The sequence below is a fragment of the Apodemus sylvaticus genome, chromosome X (assembly GCF_947179515.1).
Source record: "Apodemus sylvaticus chromosome X, mApoSyl1.1, whole genome shotgun sequence".
In the NCBI taxonomy this organism is placed as follows: domain Eukaryota; kingdom Metazoa; phylum Chordata; class Mammalia; order Rodentia; family Muridae; genus Apodemus; species Apodemus sylvaticus.
In genome coordinates, this window is record NC_067495.1 from 97304764 (window position 1) to 97325766 (window position 21003).

General features: G+C 41.0%; 1 pseudogene; it reads right to left on the reverse strand.

Moving 5' to 3' along the window:
* Positions 1 to 20532, reverse strand: part of LOC127674603 (presenilins-associated rhomboid-like protein, mitochondrial) — a 64249-nt pseudogene extending 43717 nt beyond the window's left edge.
* Between the last annotated feature and the right edge of the window lie 471 nt (positions 20533 to 21003).

Genomic DNA, 21003 nt, shown 5'->3' on the forward strand with positions numbered 1-21003 from the left:
GTTGGTTGTTGACCCCCGCAGGACTATTCTGCAGATGACCTAGCATGTCTTGCAGCCAGGACCACATTGTCGATCCCAGCATTTATGACTGGAAGATTTGTTTGGTGACACTAGATGGACAGGTGACACTCCCTGTCTCTCCCTTTATTTGGAGACCACATTTGCATTGACTTCACATAATTTAGACTATTTCTACTGCAATAATCTCCTTAACACCTCTCCACTGCCCATGGATTCTGTCTCCACTGCATTCTCTTGCTCAACACCATCATCACCCCTCTCCCAAAGCACCTGATCCTCCTATTCTTGTACCCTCTGCACTCACCCACATTATCTACTCTACTCTCCCCTCCCAGAGAGATTCTTGTGTCCCCTTAGTCACTCCTTCTATGCAGAACCTCTCTGGGTCTATGGATTGTAGCTTGGTTATCATTATTTATTTAACTTGTGATATTCACATATAAGCAAATATGTACAATGTTTATCATGTTGCATGTGTGTTACCTCACTCTGGGATATTTTTTACTTGTCCATCCATGTGCTTGCAAATTTCATGTATTTATTTATTGTTGACATCTGAGTGAAACTCTGTCAGGGACCAGCTCTGGCATTCATGTTCTCTCTTGAAGATATCTGAGGACAGAGTTTGTAGGTGGGAGCCAGACTTGCTCTTGCAAGATATTAGGGTTGCATTTTTATAATGTTTACCTATCTTAAGTCTAAGTTACTTTTCAATGGTAGCTGGCCTGCCTATCCTTTGAGCCCAAGCACTGCAGGCTGTAGCTTTTAGCACCTCATCAGCAAACAGGGGGATTAAGTAAAGGATTAACTGCCAGGGGTTTGCTATCTCTTGGCCAGAAGACTTGTCTCTAGCTTGTCAGGCAGGAAGAAGGTTTTAGAACAAGAAACATTTATTGAACCAGACTAGAGTCACTAGCAAAAGGAAATTCTTTAACACAAGCAAATATGTATAGACTCACATAAATTCATATAGAAAATCATGCATACACAGTCATACAACTTCATGCAATTGAGAAGAACTTAGTTGCATGCTAAAATCATAATTACATACATACCTACACACACACACACACACACACACACACACACACACATACTTACCTACATATACACACACATTGATACTTACCTGCATATATGGAGCAATAAACCAAGTGTCTCTGCAGAAAGAATTCACTCACTCTGGATGAAAACTGAGCTCCCATCTTCACTGCATAGAGAAAGAGAAAGCTTCTGCCCATTTATTGGTAAAAGATTAAACCTCAGTCTTCAAGGAAAAAGCTCTGTTGTCTTTAGTAAGACTTAGGCAGCCTTACTGTTAAGAAAATTCCTGTTCAGTCCCATGGCAAGGAGAAGCCTGCCTGCTCCTTCTGCTTTCTCTGCAGCTTCTTCTGAGTCCCTCTGTCTCTCTGCATACTGCATATTGCTCTCTTAATCCCCAAGTTTGCTTTTAATTTCTTAGTTATTCTGCTCTGCTGTCCTTCTCCTGCCTTCTCCTAATCTTGCTCTCTCCTCCTGCTCTGATGTAATAGTTCCCTACAATGTAGTGGACATAGTTTTTCCCTAACTATTTTAGGGAAATGGATCACATGGATTTTACAAAAATCCATTTCTTTTTTTACAAGTTCACTAAAATTTCAAATGTAAATTCATATCATAAATTTAATAAGTAGTATACAACAGAGAGTGTCTGCATATGTATCCATTAAGACTAGATGTTCATTAATTGTAACTAGCTTTACAGGTTGCTGGAGGTTTAAAACCCATAAGTTGTTAATGAACTTTTGTATAAATCAACCCAGTCAATATTTTATCTTCTGTCCTTGCACCTACAATAAATCATTTCTTCTCTTTTATCACCTTTAGTTAATTGTTTTACAACCTCTTGGAATGTGTTCTAAGTTGTAAATAACTGCTTTCTATCTCTGAATCAATTAACTTGTGACCCATGGAGACTGACAGAATTCTCAGTGTAGTTTTAATATCAGAAAGGATCTTAAGATCGATTCTATTATGAAGGCACAGGGCCTGCACCCTGATGTCTGCATATATTATATTATACCATTCAGGTTTGACTGGGTATGGGACACCTGAGTATGTGAACAGGTGGATCTCAGATTCATTGCCTAATTTTGGGTTCCTTTCTTCTGTTCCCTTGGCCAGCTTCTATGTGATAGTTGTGCTTTATCTTATTCTAAGTCATTTTGTTATCTTTCGATGTGATATCTTAGAAGCCTGTGCTTTTGTAATGAGAGACAGGAAGAAAGTAGATCCAAATAGGAGGGAAAGGAGAGTGGATCTGAGACAAGTACAGGGACTGGAATCTGGAATTAGCATATTTTAGGAGAGGAAAGGGTGAATTTATTTCAAATAAAGGAAGAATATTTAAGTAAATCATCCAGAGAGAAATATAATACAAAAGGATCCTGACTCACAGAGAAATACTGACACATAATTCATAGCACTTGGTCGGTTGAGTATCAGCAATTATCCAGCACTGCCTAAGCACTCTCTCCCCATGGGCAATGGGTTGTTACTACTTATCTCTTCCCCACACTTTACCTTGGGGGTCCCTCTCTCCTTCCCTCTCCTGTGCTTCTGTCTTCACTTTTTATTTCCTCTCACTCTCCTTTACTACCTCATCTTCTCTGCCAATGCTTGTTGTCTTTATTCCAAGTCATTGTATCTTATTTTGATTGCATTCATTGTACCATTTCTGTAATGGGCTAAGTTGAACAATGTACTTAATCTTAGACTCAGACTTCTATAATCTGCCATATCTATATACACTTCAATGGAAATGAAGAAACATCATAGCCAAACTTATTGGACACAAAGAAAGGAGAATTAAGAGGAAAAGTCATAGCACTCCATGCCTTCAAAGAGAAATTGAAGTGATCCCATACAAGCAATTTATCAGCACACCTGAAAGCCATAGAGTAGAAAGAAGCAAACACCCCAGAGGAGTCCATGGCAGGAAATAGTCAAATTCAGGTCTGAAATCCAACAGTTACAAACGTAGACAAAGATACAAAGAATCAACAATCCCAAGAGCTGATACTTTGAGAAAATCAACAAGATAGACACACCTTTAGCTAGACTAACCAGAGGGCACAGACACAGTATCCAAATTAACAAAATCAGAAATGAAATGGGAGAATTAACAGCAGAAGCACGGGGAATACAAAAAAACAAAACAAAACAAAACAAAAAAAACATCATAACCCACATCAAAAGCCTATAGTCTACCAAAGTGGAAAACCTGGATGCAATGGATGACTTTCTAGACAGATACCACACATGAAAGTTATATCAAGATCAGATCAACTATCTAAACCATCCCATAACCCTTAAGGAAAAAGTCATCAAAACCCTCTCACCAAAATATTCCAGGGACAGATGGTTGTAGTGCACAATTCTACCTGACCTTCAAACAACTAATACCTATACTCCTAAAATTATTCCCTGATATAAAACCAGAAGGAATACTACCTAATTCATTCTATGAAGTCACAATTACTCTGATACCTAAACCATGCAAAGACCCAAGAAAGAATAAGAACTTCAAGCCAATCTCAATTATAAATATCAATACAAAAATACTCAATAAAACTCCCTGAAACTGAATCTAAGTACACATCAAAACAATCATTCACCAAGATCAAGTTGGCTTCATCCGAGTGATGCAGTGATAGATAAATATATGGAAATCCATCAACATAATCCACTAAATAAACAAACTCAAAGGAAAAAAAACCCATGATCATCTCATTAGATTCTGAAAAATCCTTTGACAAAATACAACACCTCTTCATGTTGAAAGTCCTGGAGACATCAGGAATTCATGACACCTACCTAATCATAATAAAAGGAATATACATCCGACCAAAAGCCAACATCAAATGAAATGAAGCAATCCCACTAAATTCTGGGACAAGGAAATGTTGCCCACTCCCTATTTATTCAATCTAGTACTCAAAGTTCCAGCTAGAACAATTAGACAACAAAAGGAGATCAAGCGGATACACATTGGAAAGAAAGAAATCAAAGTTTAACTATTTGCAGATGTTATGATAGCATATATAATCGACCTGCAAAATTCCACCAGAGAAGTATGACCATTGATAAACAACATCAGCAAAGTGACAGGATATAAAATTAGAGCACACAAATCAGTAGTCTTCATTTATACAAATGGCAAACTGCCAGGGAAAGAAATGAAAGAAATTAGGGAAGCAACATCCTTCACAATAGACACAAATATCAATAGGTATCTCGATGTAACTCTAACCAAGCAAGTGAAAGATCTGTATGACAGAACTTCACAACCCCGAGAAAAGAAGTTGAAGAAGACCTCAGAAAATCCCCCATGCTCATGGAATGGCAATATCAACATAGTGAAAATGGCCATCTTACCAAAGGAAATATGTAGATTCAATCCAATCCCCATCAAAATTCCAACAGAATTCTTCACAGACATGGGAAGATCAATTCTCGACTCCTTAAGGATAGACAAAATATCAAGAATATTCACAACAATTCGCAGCAATGAAAGAACTTCTGGGGAAATCACCATCCCTGACCTCAAGCTGTACTACAAAGTAATCGTAATAAAGACCTAGGGGGTTATGGGTGCAAAGACACACAATTCAATCAATGGAATAGAATCAAAGACCCAGAAGTTATCCCATATACCTATTGACACTTGAAATTTGACAAAGATCCCAAAAAACATACAGGGGGAAAATAGTGAGTCTTCAATAAATGGTGCTGATATAACTGGCAGTCTGTATGTAAAAAACTGAAAATAGAACCATATTTGTTACCTTGCACAAAGCTCAAGTCCAAGTGGATCAAGGACCTCAACACTGAGCCAGATACACTGGATCTAAAAGAAGAGAAATTTGGAAAGAGCGTCAAACTCATTGGCGCAGAAAAAATTTTTCCAAATAGGACTCCAGTGGCTCAGGCTCTAAGAGCAACAATTAACCAATGGAACCTCATGAAACTGAAAAACTACTGTAAGGCAAATGTGACCATCAATTCATCAAAAAAGCAATGTATAGATTAGGAAGAAACATCTTCAATAACCCTACATCGGACAGAGGGCACACATCCAAAATATAAATGAACATAACAAGTTAAACTCCCAACAAACAAATAACCCAATTAATAATTTTCCTTGAGGACATCGGTGCAGGGGGAAAGTTTCTGAACAGATCACCAATAGCGTATGCTCTAAGATCAAGAATTGACAAATGGGACCTCATAAAATTACAAAGTTTCTGTAAGGCAAAGGACACCATCAAAAGGACAAATCGGCAACCAACTAGTTGGGAAAAGATCTTCACCAATCCTACATCAGATAGAGGGCTAATATCCAATGTATATAAAGAACTCAAGAAGTTAGACTCCAGAAAACCAAATAACCCTATTAAAAAATGGAGTAAAGAGTCAAAGAATTTTCACCTGAAGAACTTCGGATGGCGGAGAAGCATCTTAAAAAATGCTCAACTTCATTAGTCATTAGGGAAATGCAAATCAAAACAACCCTGAGATTTCACCTTACACCAGTCAGAATGGCTAAGATTAAAAACTCAAGAGACAGCAGATGTTGGCGAGGATGTGGAGAAAGAGGAACACTCCTCCACTGCTGGTGGGCTTGCAAATTGGTACAACCACTCTGGAAATCAGTCTGGCAGTTCCTCAGAAATCTGGGCACCTCACTTCCAGAACATCCTGCTATACCACTCCTTGGCATATACCCATAGGATTCCCCAGCATGTAATAAGGATACATACTCCACTATGTTCATAGCAGCCCTATTTATAATTACCAGAAGCTGGAAAGAACCCAGGTATCACTCAACAGAAGAGTGGATGCAAAAAATGTGGTATATCTACACAATGGAGTACTATTCGTCCATTAGAAACAATGAATTCATGAAATTCTTAGGCAAATGGATGGAGCTGGAGAACATCACACTAAGTGAGGTAACCTGGACTCAAAAGATGAATCATGGTATGCACTCACTAATAACTGGATATTAGCCTAGAAAATTGGAATACCCAAATATAATCCACACATCAAATGATGTACAAGAAGAATGGAGGAGTGTCCTGGTGCTGGAAAGACTCATTGTAGCAGTATAGGGCAAAATCAGAACAGGGAAGTGAGAAGGGGTGGGTGGGAGAACAGGGGGAGGGAAGAGGGCTCATGTGACCTCATCTATGACTACAGCAACAATGTTGCTCTATAACCATGACAATGTTTCCATGGAGACCTAGTCTAGTGAGGAGAGCCTGGGCCATGCACGCCTCTAGGAATGTTTTATTCACAGCTTGAGTGAAGCTCTGCTTTCTGGCTGGTGGTAGTTTCCCTTATGCTTTCTAATGCGACAGATAACAAGAGTGAATGAGTTCTGCATTGAGAGAAAGGAGGAGATGGCCTTGGCCTGCTTTGAAACTGTCTGCATTACATGTATGATTAGTCAAGTGTCACTGAAACTTAGAGGACTCTACAATAATCTCCTACAAAGAAGAGACAATCCCTTCTCACCATGACCTAGGAGAGGGACTATAGTGACTCTTGCTAAGAGGCAAGACTCACCAGAGGCTTTGTCCCTACAGGGGCAGTGGGTGGAGAGGGAATGGGTGAGGGGTGTGTATCCACAGCTGAGATGAGGACCTCAGGAGCCTCAGCCCCACTCCACTTCTTTCCTTGTTTTTGTTTTAATTCAGGTGGGAGAGTCATACCAGACAGCAAATCTCATAAAAGAGACCTGTTGGGAGGGTTCAGATGGTGGAGAGACAAATACAGGACTATCTTCCTCTGCTTCCAAGAGGGAGCTGAGAACTGGGACAGAAACACACAGAGTCTTTGTAAAGTGTTTCCTAGGGGGCTGAGTTTTCTAGAGAGGAGATTTCCACTGTGAGTGATGGTGGGATTTCAAGTGCTGAGTCTGGGGGAGCTCAGAGATTAGTGAGTTTTCCTGTCCCTGGATTGGTGGGTTTTCATGCTCAGGGATTGGTGGCTTTTGTTCAGACTTTTCACCTAAAATTAGCATGATCTGGGGCAGGTTCTGTTGAGAGGCTAGAGATAAACTTTATGAACTTTACAGAGGCTGGAATCACTCTAATGACAGTTAAGGAAGTCTGGGGGTGTGTCCTGGCTGCTGGAGTTCCTCAAGATGGGACATGGCAGATTTCCTGTCTAGATGGTTTACCAAGTTTACAAAATATACAAAGTTTATGAAGGGAGTCCACAGCAGACCTACTCTAGGAACCTGGGAATTTGCATATAAGTCTTAGTTGTTTTCCTTTACCTTTAAGCTTATGGGAAGTTTGAAAACTGAATATATGAATACTTGAAAATGGATAAGTATAATAGGAAAATGAAATTTTAATTTCATATGAATTTAATCTTAAATTCAAAGGCTACATGTACCTATTCAGTGCCACAGTACTATATAACATTTGGTCTAGATATTTTTTAATAACTCAATCTCCTCAATTATACACCAAAGATCATATATAATGGATAAAACAAGTCCCCTGCTTACTTATATCTGAGTTCTAGTACAGGATATAGACCTAACGTGGATTATTCAGAGACTCCTGCAATGATGAAAATCTATCTTAATTTGAGTCTTGTTCAGGTATCATTGATTTTACAAGGAGTGACCTTATGCCTTTTGGTATATATGCTTTGTGTTTTGAGAAGAGAAACTTAGAAGAAGGGTGGCTAGATCAGAAAGGAAATACCCTCTATGCCTAAGTGAGAAGATTTGAATCAGAGACTTCAGGATAATACAGCAGTGAGAACGAAATGGAAGGGGAGAGAGTAAATGGCTCCCTGGGTAAATTGCTTGACAGAAAAGCATGAATCCTGAGGTCAGCTCTCCAGAATTCACGAAAACTTGTATGAGACAGTACATGTCTATAATCCCAGAGCTCCTTCAACCAGACTAGCTGTGGTAACAAGACAATTCCCAGGATCTCAGGAGACTGCAAGCTTAGCATGAACAACTGCTAACAGGAGACAGTGCCAACAAGATGATGGGTGAGGAACACAGCCGAGTGGTGAGTGCTTCTGATCTAATGCTTTTGATTCCCTGTGATTTCTGCTTCCTTATATTCTTGCTGTATGGTATGGGGGAAGAGATTTCCTACTGATCCTCAGTAAGAACAAATATCACAACGGAGTAAAGTGTAATAATAATGAAACAGACAAGGTGAGAGATCATGCCTGCATTCCAGATGACATAGCTGTGTGCAGACCCCAGGACCCTGAGGGGGGGGGTGTTCTTCTAATCTGATGGCTTCCAATCAGTCAGTCAATGTTTGTAGACCCAGCTTCTTTCTAGGAATCCCTGTTCCCACATACACAATGCCTCTCTCCCTCACTAGTCTAGCTCCCTGGTATCCACTAATGTGTTTGTTGAGGGGCCTAGAAGTCAAAACACATCTTCCAACAGATTCACCAGTAAAAGTTACACACAGGATGCTGAAAGCTATACAGTCATATTCTTTTAGTGGGAATCTTGAGAAGATGGCCTGTGGATTTGTCTCTGGGACATTTCTCTCTCTTCCTTCAATAGACTCAGTATCCTCTGCATGCTCTTAAGGAAGCAAAGGTGAACTGCAATAAACATCAAATAAAGTCTCCATCATTGAGTAATCTATGCAAATTCTTCATGACTATCCTGTACATGTCTTTACTGACATTTAATAATAGGCTCACAGAGAATGCAACAGATAGAACTTGTAGATTAAAACAATACTAGGTGTATTTGAATCAAAAGTGTCAAATATTTGTGAGCAATATGGATGCATAGACCTATACTGTTTATACATTAGAAAGCCTCAAAACATTGCTGAATTATTACATACACCAATCTAGAGTCTATTATGCTCATGAGTCTCACTATTCATTAGTAGAAAGATGTCTATTGTTTCAAAATTATTCTACATGTTCAGTGCAGCAACAATAATAATAGTACTATTTACTTTAATTGCGTGTACAACTCCAAACTTCACTTATAAGTGTATAGAAAAAGACACTAAGAAACAGAACAAAATCAGAGAAGAACATTGGCTGAAGAGAGACTGAAATGGAAAAAAAAAAGTTCACGTCTGTTAAAAACTCTAATCCATTTTCCCATACATTATCCCAACATTCTGAAGCAAATACAAATGAAATTGTGAAGGGTTATGAAAAGAGGAGAACACTTGACATGTGAATGCATAGTTGTTTGGCACAGAAGGAACTCGTTAATAGACTACATTTGTCATAGAATAATAAGAATTTCAAGAAATCATATATTCTCTGTAAATTGCAGTGAATATATATTAAAATTACATATGAAAACATTTATGAGATTCTAAGGACATGGTCTAGAAGATCCTAAGTTAGTTGATAGTGCCCTAACACACGCTTAACACAAACACTGGGACATGTGAAATGATGACACTATAGGAAAAGATACTAACAGTAATTAATAATAAAGCATCTGGAAACAATTCATTCCATAGAGAGGAGTCATTATATCCTTCAGATGGGACTCATATTGGACTCAAATGGTTACACCTGAAGACGATTATTTTCAATGATGCATTTCAGGTAAATGATTTCATTTTTTTAAGGATATATAAAAATTGATAATTCAGATAAGAAATGACCCCCTTTTAATCTTTATATTGATTCTTTATGAATTCTCCTGATGCACCCCAATCTTTCTCATCTTCCTGTCCCTCCATTTCCACCCTCTGCCCTTGCAAATGCCCCCCACCAAAAATAATAAAAACAAGAAAAAATAACATTAAAAATCAAATGAGAAGGTCAAAAACAACAACAAAACAACATCTCACTGTGGAAGCTGTCACAGTGTGTCACAGAGTGTCACACAGTATACCCTTTTGTCCACACATCATTACTTGCAAATGTTCATTTTAGAGAGTCTTTGGTCTCTTTCGAGGCCTCTGGCTTTTGTTACTCTGTCAATACTGGAACCTCACTGGGACTCCTCTAGGATATCCTGTTGTTGCTTCTGTGATGTGGAGCTTTTGTTCTGAAGTGGTAGCCAAGAAAGGGTAACATTTAAACAGTAATAGTTCTGCTTTCCATTGGCTGTAAAACTAAGTGACTAAATAATAAGGTAATTATCTAATTATAAATGAATTCTTGTCATCCAAACTCAAATCTGATACATGGTAGATATTCCTAAAGTTCTATGTGAATGACATGAGCACAAACTAAATTGCAAGCACTAAACAATTAATCTAAGTTTTTCATTTCATTTTCATGCTAACAATTCTATGAAACACTTTGCATCATTACCACATTTTTCAGATTGAGAATATGTTACCTAATATTAAAGAAGTATTTAATGAACATTACAAAATGTATGTCAAAGTCAGGGACTTAATGTCTCATCAGTTCGAGTCCAAGGCCAATATTAAATATTCTGTACTTTCATTTGTTTTCTCATTTAGAAAACTAGACACTTTTTTGAGCTCTATAAACTGCAACCATTTTGAACACTACACCAGAGACCTCTAAATAAACTGTGTCTGCCTCTGAGCATTATGAATCCCACACACATGCTATTTTTATAATTATTATTGAACTATTTCTTTAAACCTGTGATATATTAAGTTCTATTGGCATTAGAAATTTACCATGAGCCTATGAGGCCCTGGACTATGTAGGATTTTTATTACTTTTCCTAATTTTCACAGCAGTGTGAAAATGTGATAGGTATTACTATGATTCTGATTTTGTGGATGACAAAATGAAGTTTTAGAAGAGTGAAGTAACTTAGCAAATATTCAGCAGGTGACAAAAACAAGTTGTGTCCTATCCTGGGGCCTGTGGCTTCATTCATTTACCAATTTACTTTGGTGATTGACAAACCAGCCAAAGGGACCCAACAGTCTTTACTCCTGCCTTAGCAAGCACTGTCCATGACTGCAGGAATGTAAGTCTCCTCTAGGACTCAGCAAGTCTGACTTTGCTTCTATATTCAATCTAATCCCTACACCCTCTAGGATCTCTTTCCTCATTTTATATACATACATACATACATACAACCACTGCAGTTCTCTATCAGCTATCATGGTATCAACTGAACGGCTGCCAGAGCTTGACCAATACAGAGGCAGAAGCTCACAGCCAACCATTGGACTGAGCATGGGGTCCCCAATGGGGGAGATTGGGAGAGCACTGAAGTATCTGAGGGGGTTTGCAGCCCCAAGGATGGAGCAACAGTGTCAACTGTCCAGACCCCCTGGAGCTCCTGGGGACTGAGCCACCAACCAAAGAGTACACATGGAGTGACCCATGGCCCTGGGCACATATGTGGCAGAGGATGGCCTTGTTTGGTCATCAGTGAGAGGAGCAGCCCTTGAGTCTGAGGGTGTTTGATGCCCCAGTGTAGGGGAATGCCAGTGAGGAAGGACAGGAGTGGGTGGGTGAGTAGGTGAGCACCCTCACAGAGGTAGGGGACGGTGGGATAGGGGATTTCCCAAGGGGTAACCTGGAGAGGGGATAGCATTTGAAATGTTAAGAAAGAAAATATCCAATCCAAAATTAAATGAATAAATAAAAACCAATATAAATTAGGATCTGCAGATGTATCATATGGAAAAACATTTTTATAAATTTATTTTATTTTATTTTAGAAATTTATAAAAATAAATGCATATAAAATGTCTAACAGAATGTATAAAAGAAAATCTCATTCACTAGGATATATGTGAAGATTTCACACCCAAGACACCAAATAAAAAACAAAATTGGAGAACTGGAGATATCTAAAATTTTCCATAGGCTAAAAAATATGAAATGATTTAAGACCATGTGTAGGGGAATAGTTTGAAAAGTTCATATCTATAGTAAACATGACAACGACAAGTGCTCCTCCCCTCTGCTCATTAACTAGGAAGGCTCTCCACTGCCCTCCCTTCCTTTCTCTCAAAGCAGAATTCATTCACCCTTGTCCTTTATCACCTGAGAAATCCTACCCATAAGGGAAACTACACCCGCTAGAAAGCAGAGCTTCGCTCAACTTGTGAAGGAAACCTTCCTAGAGGCATGACCAGTCTGTGCTCGCCAGAAGATGGAAGTCTCCATGGAAACATCATCAAGGTTAAAGAGCAACATTATTCTCACATCAAGATTAGAGAGCAACATTGTTTTCAAGGTGCTAGATGAGCTCTTTTACTATACTGAGGAGACTCTGGAGGTCTCTATGGAAATGTGTTCTAGGATGTGACACACTGTAGAATGAGACCCTGAAGAGAAAAAGAAAAACCTCAGAGATACCAGGTGTCGAACCCGGGACCCCATGTGTTCAAGGCTTGGTGCTCTACTGCTAAGCTATATCAAGAGGCCGACAAGTAGAGTGATTATAACCTATATCAATATAAAATGACTGAAGCTGCCTTTAAAGGGCATATAAGGATCTGCATAATGTTTTTGTGTATGATTTATGGCTTCTAGTTTATTAGTTTATGGAATTTTTCTGTTATTTCTTCTTGGACAAATGAATCTATTTTTAATGAAAAGAAAATAATACTAAGAACAGGAAATTTTGTGTTCTTTGAGACATGGCATACCTACAATAAATTGAGAGTGTCATGTCAAATTTATTATAATGTGTTTCTGCAGGGTTAGTAAGATCAGGACAAGGTGGGCAGAGGTTGGGACCATGGCATTGCCAGGTTGGGTACACTGACACTTGGGTTTCCTTCACCCTCGTGTGCCTCCCTAGGAGGAAGGCTACCAGGAGCTCTCTGAGACCGAGGCTCCACGGCTGCTCCAATGCAGGTTTAAATGATTTCTTCAGCCTAAATGTGCATTTATAAAGGAACTGAGGGAGGATAAACCTTGAAGATCAGTCAGTGTCATGGGGACAGCATACAGAAGTGCCTTGATCCTGCTCCTGGAGGAAACAGTCTTTTGTCCTTCCCACTAGCTAGAAGAACTCTAGTGAAGCCTTTGTCTTTCACTGCTGGGTTCCCCCTGGATGTGCATTAGTATCAGCTGGTATTTGACAGTTTGAATCCCTGACATCCAGGGTGCAGAGTTATGTTAATGGTATGAAATCTATCTGGTTGGATGGTAAATGGAACAAGAGGAAGGACATCTCAGAAGACTAACAAGTGGTACACTAGCCTAGGTGATGTGGAGAGGACTGTGACAGGCATCATGGTTGCAAACACCTCTTATTCTGCTTCTGGAGAGTGCAGTCCCTGCATTGGACCATGGTCAGATTCCTTATATCCAACCCAGCATCAAAGGCTCTTTGTTCTCCATGGTTGCTGTCCATGATCACTCACTTTTTCCTTTTTAATTTTTTTTATTTTTAACGTTATTTTTTGTTTATTTAAATTCCAATCAATTTCTGCCTTCTATCCCCTCCCTTTCCTCCTCCCTCTTGCCTACAAGAAGGTGCTCACCCCATGCCTCCTCCTTCCTGGGCCCTCAAGTCTAGTAAGGATTAAAAGCATTTTCTCTCACTGAGGCCAAATTAGAGAGTCCTCTGCTGTATATGTGCCAGGGGCCTCAGATGGGGCCTGCATGCTCCTGGTTGGTGTCTCAGTCTCTGGGATCTCCCTGGGAATCTAGGTTAGTTGAGTCTTCTGCTATTCCTATGTGGTCATTCTCTTTTTCATATTATTCAGTCCTTCCTCAGGTTGAATCCAATGGTCAGGTGTAAGTATCTGCCTTTCTGTATGTCAGCTGTTGGTAGGGCCTCTCTCAGGAAAGACTTGTCAGGGTTTGGTCTGTGAGCACACCATAGGATCAGTAATAGTGACAGGCCTTGGTCACTCCCATGAGATGGATCCCAAGATGGGCTGGTCATTGGCAGCATTTCCCCCAGTCTCTTCCCCAGTTTTGTTTCTGTGGTTCTTTTAGAGAGGAACAATTCTGGATCAGAGTCTTGACTGTGGTTTATTAACACTGTCTATCTAATGGAGGTGGAATCTTTTAGTTCCCTCTTCGCCATGTTGGGGTTTTAGCTCAGGTCACCTTCAATGAGTCCTGAGAGTCTCCTAACTCCTAGGTCACTTGTACTATATAGATGGTCCCCCTACTTCCCATTCCCAGAGGATGCACATTTCCACCCATTCTCCTGGCCCTCTGCGATACTCTCTCCTGTCCCCTCCTTATCAGACCCTGTTCCTCCTTTCCCCTATTCCTCCCTTCTCCCACACAGGTCCCTCCCTCCCTCTGCCTACTGTGATTATCCACCCCCCCACTTCTAAGCAGGATTGAAGCCTCCTTACTTGGCATTTCTTCATGTTGTGATGTTCTCTGGGTTGTATTCTAGGTATTCAGTACATTTTGGGTAATATTCACTTATCTAGTTCCACCCATTTACCTGATAAATCATGATGTCCTTGTTTTTATAGCTGAGTAGTATTCCCTTGAGCAAGTGAAGCACATTTTCTGTTGAGGGACATCTGGGTGGTTTCTGGCTATTACAATTAAGGCTGCTATGAACATGGGGGAGCATGTATCCTTGTGGTATGGTGGGGTGTCTTTAGGATATATGCACAAGGGTGATATATCTGGTGAAGAAACATGGCTTAGAGAGCTGTGGTTCACACTCTTGAGGTCTGAGAAAAATCATGAAATGTCCCAGGTAGTTGCAAAACAGACAAATCGGCTGCTTCTAGCTGCTAACAACAGAATGGTCTAAGAAAACATAAGTTGTTTCCAGGTCGAGGTGCTCTTTTTGATGTATGTGCCCTCCTTATGGTTTAACCAGGTGCTGTAAACCAATCAGCTTAAAGGCCGACATCCCTTTACCGTCTCATGTAGTGCCAAGGCATGCATACCCCTGCTTTTTGTTTGTTCCATTATAATCCCCTTCCCCACTCAAGCAAATCAGTGGCCTTCCTATACTCAAAGGATAAGCAGGCTGAGAAAGAAATTAGGGAAATGAAACCCTTCACAATAGCCACAAACAGTATAAAGTATCTTGGGGTGACTCTTACAAAATATGTGAAAGATCGTTATGACAAGAATTTCAAGACTCTGAAGAAGGAAATGGAAGAAGACCTCGAAAAATGGAAAAACTTCCCATGCTCATGGATCACCAGGATTAATATAGTTAAAATGGCCATTTTGCCAAAAGCAATATACAGATTCAATGGAATACCCATCAAAATCCCAACTCAATTCTTCATAGAGTTAGAAAGAGCAATTCTGAAATTCCTTGAGTATAGGAAGGCCACTGATTTGCTTAGTTGATTTTATAACCTGCCACTTTGCTGAAGTTGTTTATCAGCTGTAGGAGCTCTCTAGTGAAGTTTATTGGGTCACTTAGGTATTTGCCCGAGCTGGTACCTCAAGTACAGTATTGAAAAGATAAGGAAAAAGGGGGCAGCCTTGTCTGGTCCCTGATTTCAGTGGGATTGCTTCAAGTTTCTCTCCATTTAGTTTGATGCTGGCTACCGGTTTGCTGTATATTGCTTTTACTATGTTTAGGTATGGGCCTTGAATTCCTGTTCTCTCAAAGACTTTAAGCATGAAATGATGCTGAATTTTGTCAAATGCTTTTTCAGCATCCAATGAAATGACCATGTGGTTTTTTTCTTTGAGTTTGTTTATGTAGTGGATTGCATTGATGGATTTTCGTATATTGAACCAACCCTGCATCCCTGGGATAAAGCCTACTTGGTGGATGATCGTTTTGATGTGTTTTTGGATTCAATTGGCAAGAATTTTATTGAGTAATTTTGCATCAATGTTCATAAGGGAAATTGGTCTGAAGTTCTCATTCTTTGTTGGATCTTTGTGTGGTTTTGGTATCAGCGTAATTGTGGCTTCATAGAAGGAATTGGGTAGTGTTCCTTCTGTTTCTATTTTGTGGAATAGTTTGAAGAGTATTGGTGTTAACTCTTTTCTGAAGGTCTGATAGAATTCTGCACTGAAACCATCTGGTCCTGTGCTTTTTTTGGTTGGAAGACTTTCTATGACTCCTTCTATTTCTTTAGGATTTATGGGACTGTTTAGATGGTCTAGTTGGTCCTGATTTAATTTTGGTATTTGGTATCTGTCAAGGAAATTGTCCATTTCCTCCAGATTCTCCAGTTGTGTTGAGTACAGGCTCTTGTAGTAGGATCTGATGATTTTTTGGATTTCCTCAGTTTCCGTTGTTATATCTCCCTTTTCATTTCTAAGTTTGTTAATTTGGATACTTTCTCTGTGCCCTTTGGTCAGTCTAGCTAAGGGTTTATCTATCTTGTTGATTTTCTCAAAGAACCAGCTCCTGGTTTTGTTGATTCTTTGTATGGTTCTCTTTGTTTCTACTTGACTGATTTCAGCCCTGAGTTTGATGATTTCCTGCCTTCTAGTCCTCCTGGGTGAAATAGCTTCTTTTTGTTCCAGGGCTTTCAGGTGTGTCATTAAGCTGGTAATGTATGCTCTCTCTATTTTCTTTTTGGAGGCACTCAGGGCTATGAGTTTTCCTCTGAGCACTGCTTTCATTGTGTCCCATAGATTTGGGTATGTTGTGTCTTCATTTTCATTGTATTCTAAAAAGTCTTTAATTTCTTTCCTTATTTCTTCCTTGACCAAGGTATCATTGAATAGAATATTGTTCAGTTTCCACGTGTATGCGGGTTTTCTGTTGTTTTTGTTGCTATTGAAGACCACTTTTACTCCATAGTGCTCTGATAGGAGGCATGGGATTAGTTCGATCTTCTTATATTTGTTGAGGTCTGTCTTGTGACCAATTATATGGTCGATTTTGGAGAAGGTACCATGAGGTGCTGAGAAAAAGGTATATTCTTTTGCTTTAGGATAGAATGTTCTATATATATATATATATATATATATATATATATATATATCTGTTAAATCTAATTGGTCCAAAGCTTCAATTAGTTTCATTGTGTCCCTGTTTAGTTTCTGTTTTCCTGATCAGTCCATTGAGGAAAGTGCAGTGTTGAAGTCACCCACAATTATTGTGTTAGGTGCAATGTGTGCTTTGAGTCTCAATAAAGATTCTTTTACGAAAGAGGGTGCCCTTGCATTTGGAGCATAGATGTTCAGGATTGAGAGTTGTTCTTGTTTTATTTTTCCTTTGACCAGCAAGAAGTGTCCCTCAGAGTCTCTTTTGATGACTTTGGGTTGAAAGTCAATTTTATCTGATATTAAAATGGCTACTCCAGCTTGTTTCCTGGGACCATTTGCTTGTAAAATTGTCTTCCAGCCTTTTACTCTAAGGTAGTGTTTGTCTTTGACCCTGAGGTGTGTTTCCTGTAAGCAGCAAAATGTAGGGTCCTGTTTACGTATCCAGTCAGTTAGTCTGTGTCTTTTTATTGGAGCATTAAGTCCATTGATGTTAAGAGATATTAAGGAATAGTGATTGTTACTTCCTATCATTTTTGACGTTATTTTTTAAATTTGAATGCTTAACTTCTTTTGGGTTTGATGAAAGGTTACTATCTTGCTTTTTCCAGGGTGAAGTTTCCCTCCTTGTATTGGTGTTTTCCTCCTATTATCCTTTGTAGGGCTGGGTTTGTGGATAGATATTGGGTAAACTTGGTTTTGTCATGAAATATCTTAGTTTCTCCATCTATGGTGATTGAGAGTTTTGCTGGATATAGTAGTTTTGGCTGGCATTTGTGTTCTCTTAGAGTCTGCATGAGATCTGCCCAGGACCTTCTAGCCTTCATAGTCTCAGGTGAAAAGTCTGCTGTGATTCTGATAGGTCTTCCTTTATATGTTACTTGGCCTTTTTCTCTTACTGCCTTTAATATTCTTTCTTTGTTTAGGACATTTGTGTTTTGATTATTATGTGACGGGAAGTATTTCTGTTCTGGTCCAATCTGTTTGGAGTTCTGTAGGCTTCTTGTATATTCATGGGCATCTCTCTCTTTAGGTTAGGGAAGTTTTCCTCCATAATTTTATTGAAGATATTTGCTGGCCCTTTAAGTTGTAAATCTTCACTCTCATCTATGCCTATAATCCTTAGCTTTGGTCTTCTCATTGTGTCCTGGATTTCCTGGATATTTTGGGTTTCAAGCTTTTTGCATTTTGCATTTTCTTTTACTGTTGAGTCCATGGTTTCTATGGAATCTTCAGCATCTGAGATTCTTTCTTCTATCTCTTGTATTCTGTTGTTGATATTTGCATCTCTGTCCCCTGATTTCTTCCCAAGGCTTTCTATCTCCAAAGTTGTCTTCCTTTGAGTTTTCTTAGTTGTTTGTACTTCTGATTTTAGATCCTGGATGGTTTTGCTTAGCTCCTTCACTTGCTTGTTTGTGCTTTCCAGTAATTCTTTAAGAGATTTTTGTGTTTCCTCTTTCATGACTTCAGCCTGTTGACCAAAGTTCTCCTGTATTTCTTTAAGTGTTTTTTGCGTTTCCTCATTGTTGGCTTTTGTATTCTCCTTGATTTCTTTCAATGATTTTTGTGTTTCCCTTGCAAGGGCTTCTAACTTTTGATCCATTTTCTCCTGAATTTCTTTAAGTATGTCCTTCATGTGTTCCTGTACCAGCATCATGACCAGTGATTTTAAATCCAAATCTTGTTTTACTGGTGTGATGTGGTATCCAGGACATGCTGGTAGAGGAGAATTGGGTTCAGATGTTGCCATATTGCCTTGATTTCTGTTAGTGTCGTTCCTGCATTTGCCTTTTGCAATCTAGTTCTCACTGGTGTTAGTTGGTCTTGTCAGTACTGGACTCACCAGTGCAAGCTGCTCCTTCCCAGATGGCCTCTGGTGCACAGCTTACCTCTTGCACTGCCTGGAGACAGGGTGCTGTTGCCCAGGCTGTTCAGATCCCAATGCAGACACCCGAAGGCTCCCGCTGGTGCCCGCTGGATTCACTGGAGCACACCGCCTTCTCCCAGCTGGCCGCCCGGAAGCCCCTCCTGCCTCTTGCAGGACCTGGAGAGGACCTGGGTGTTGCTGCCCAGGCTGATCTGGATCCAGAAGCAGAGAGAGTTGAGCTGAGGGCTCCAGCCAGAGGCCTCAAGACTGGGACCCAAGCTCTGGGCCACAGGAGCAAGCCGCGCTGTGAGCTCCCAGACTGCCTCTGGGTGCACACCGGGTCTCCCGCACTTCCTGGAGACCGAGCACTGTGGCCCTGGTCGTTCAGATTCCAAAGCAGGCACCCGAAGGCTCCTGCTGGGGCCCGCTGGATTCACCGGAGCACACCAACTTCTCCCCGCTGGCCTGCTGATGTGTTCTTAGGTGCCCTTGCAGCTCTAGTGTGCTTTGTCCCAGATTGTGTCTGTGAACCAGATGGAGCCCGTGTGCACCCCCAGGGAGCGCAGACAGTGTACGTTGCAGGGACCTCGCCCGCGTGCTGATCACTCTGCTGGGCAGCTGATCCCCCAACCGGGCTGGCGCACACAAGGTTAGCCTGGCCGCCCAGGCCCTGGGTCCATGCAAAAGCCTGGGAGGCCAAGGTCCGAGCAAAGTTCCCCTCTGGCTATGACTGTCAACGGGGTCTGCCAGGTGACCAGGATGGCGGGCATGCTTGCTCGCGCTCCCCGAAAGTGCCGGGAGAGTCTGCTGGGCTAACAACCTCCTGGGTGGGTTGACACACAGATGGCCCACCAAGCCGCCCAGTTCTTGGGGTCAGTCCAGGGCCTGTTGGGGCCTAGACCCCCACTTTGTTAACCTCAGGCTATGCTTGTTAGCCGTCTCTGCCCTCCCGAGCTCTCTGGGTCCTGTAGGCAAAATGGTGGCGTGCGCGCTGGCCAGGGCAAAAAAAAAACCCAACTGGCTGGGTTGGCACCCCGATGGCCCCCCAAACAGCCCAGGGTCTGGGTGCAGGCCAACGCCCGTCGGGCTCAGACCCCCGCGATGTTGGCCTCGGGTTATGTTTGTGTACCTCAGTCTGCCCGATCTCTCTGGAGTCCGAAACTAAGATGGAGGTGAACCTCTCCTGACTGGCGGGAGGCCGAGTTCTGAAGTGGCTTCCGTGCAGCAAAAGGCACCGCAAATCTGCAGCTGCTTGCAGCCCAGCTGGTCAGCGAAGGTCAGTGGTCATGGGCGCAGGGCCTAACTGGACCCTGTGTCGACTTGGTTCCACTGCTGATGGCCCTTCAGCTGGACCAGCCACTGCTGCATTGCCTCCACAGCTGCCGCCGACGCCGCCCAAAAACAGTAATGGTTTTTACTTTTGATTTTTCCAGCCGTTTTAACTATCTCTGACTTCTAAAGAATAAATTCTCCCCCAGAGAATTCAGCTCGGATAAGCTGCATAAATTCCTCAGGTGTGAGCCAGTCCTCCGTGGAAGATTCAAAGTGCTTTTTAAAATTTTAAAGTCAAGGGACTTGTTTGGGCTCTGGCTTTTTCTATCTTTGAAATAAATCTTGAAGTTAGAGTGACCATTTGTCCTTTTCAATCTCGTAGCTCCTTTAAGAGGGCTATTCTTAAAGCAAGCACTGGCTCCCCCTGGGAGCCCCGGGGAGAGTTCTCTTTTCTTTGTAAAGGGCAGGGCACTCTGGAATGGTTTCACCTGGAGAGAGGGGCCCATGGCGACCTGCCCACAGACTTCTGGGCAAAAGGAATGCCCAGAAAGTGTCGGGGAGAGAGGGACCCACCAAAGAAACACCCTCCTGGTAAGGAGGTGGGGCTGGCAGAGTGGAGTGGAAATTTGACACCTTGGCGGTCTTTTGTCTTTTGTTCTTAAGTCTCTTTCTTCTTTTTATTACCTCACTGGCTCACGAGAGTGAATTTCTCCTTCACTCTCAGAATCTTCCGTCTCTAAGATAGCTCAATGAAGAGCCAGAAAAATTGGATGCGACTGAAGTCCCCATCCTAACAAGTTTCTTTATCACTGCTATTGCATAATTAGTGGTGGAACCTAAAACTACTCCCCCAAATAACCACGCAGGCTAGCAGAAAGCATACTGCTGTAAAAGCAGGGTCATGAACTTTCTTGTAATTCTCATGGTTCTTAGCTGCGGAGTTTGTTATTAGATCTTTACTGTGCAAATCCTCTTTC